This window comes from Echinops telfairi, unplaced genomic scaffold (genome assembly GCF_000313985.2).
Source record: "Echinops telfairi isolate 266 unplaced genomic scaffold, ASM31398v2 ScPeMD7_7469;HRSCAF=8507_0, whole genome shotgun sequence".
Lineage (NCBI taxonomy): Eukaryota > Metazoa > Chordata > Mammalia > Afrosoricida > Tenrecidae > Echinops > Echinops telfairi.
In genome coordinates, this window is record NW_022111372.1 from 3,696,638 (window position 1) to 3,698,324 (window position 1,687).

The following is a 1,687-nucleotide window of genomic DNA, read 5'->3' on the forward strand; positions in this document are numbered from 1 at the left end:
ACAAAACCTTTTACTGACTATGTGCAACAATAGCCTCACATAATATTTCTCCTTTTGTGATTGAATAATATACTTCAGCATTAAATCTCCAAGATTCACCACGTTATGAAGTTTTCATAGATTCATCTTTATTCTATAACACTGGATTCTGTTGTGTTTATCCATTCCTCCATTGATAGGCATTTAGATTGTATCCTTTTTTTCTGTTATGGATCATTGTTTGATGAAAAAACATATATACAGCTCTTATTTATCTAGACATATACAAAGTGAAAGGATTGCTGAGCCAAATAATATTTATATTTCCAACTTTTAGAGGAAGAGCTTCCCATAATGGTTGTACTGTTTAAAGTCTCACCAGCAAGTATGAGGTTTCTAGTCTCTGCACTCTTGTCAATATTTGTTGTTTTCATTTTTTGTTACTTTACTAGTAATGCTGACATTAGATATTTTTTCATTTGAAAAAGTTGTATCTCTCTACTGGCTAGTGGTATCATGTATTTCCTCATATACAGTAGGACCCTGGACCTCGATGCTTATCCTTTCTAGAAGGAGCGTTGACATGAGATGCAGTCGAGTTCCAAATCAATTTTTCCCATAAGAAATAACTGAAAATTGATCAAGCCATTCTAGTACACCAAGTTTTTACCCTAACCTTGGCCTTTTACACAAAACATTTCACAGAAATTTCAAAGTAAATAAGTTCAGAGTTAAATAATATAATTTAAATCAGAAACACAATTATAAAAAAGCTTTTAACAACTGCAGTATGGCCCATACCTTGACATTGATGAGGATCTGGATCTGTGGACACGGACATGGAGAGGAGGTCTGGAGAGAGAGTCATGTTTGGAAGGGGAATCCCCTTCCATAAAATCACCTGGTATCTGCTTGTAAGGAGTTTTTCCCCTTCTCTGCCTTTTTTCACTAGGACCTGGCTGGCTTTCTCTAAAAAGAATTTTTTTTAAAGAAAAATCTGTCTAATGTGGTCTGCTGATGGGGTTTCCCTCACTGTTTCTAAATGATCACCACCAATGTCAATTCCACAGTTGACCAGTTCCTTATCATGATGCTTCTTTTCAAAACACTCTTTCTTAGGATCCATGCTTTTTCAAATCTAAAAACAGTCCAAAAAGTCACAAAAGCTAAGAAAATTATAGCAAAATGCTTGGAACACAGCGCAAAGGTTTAAACAAGCGTACTAACAATGCCAATTAACGCCAAATCACCGAAACACGAACTGCTTTTGTTTACAAAAATCACGTGCGTTGGATCAGATTCGATGTTTTGTTTGAGGTCCGATGCAAAATTTTCTCAACATTTCCTGTAAGTTTGATTATGTCAAATACTAATGTATTCGAGTACCTGGATTCTACGGTATCCTCTTTCGTGAAGTACACATGTCCTTTGCCATTCTTACTATTTTTTTTAATGTTTTATTAGGGGCTCATACAACTCTTACCACAATCCATACATGCATCAATTGTATAAAGCACATTTGTACATTCATTGCCCTCAACATTCTCAAAACATTTGCTCTCCACTTAAGCCCCTGGCATCAGGTCCTCATTTTTCCCCCTCCATCCCCACTTCCCCCTCCCTCATGAACCCTTGATAATTTATAAATTATTATTTTTTCATATCTTGTCCTGTCTGATGTCTCCCTTCACCCACTTTTCTGTTGTCC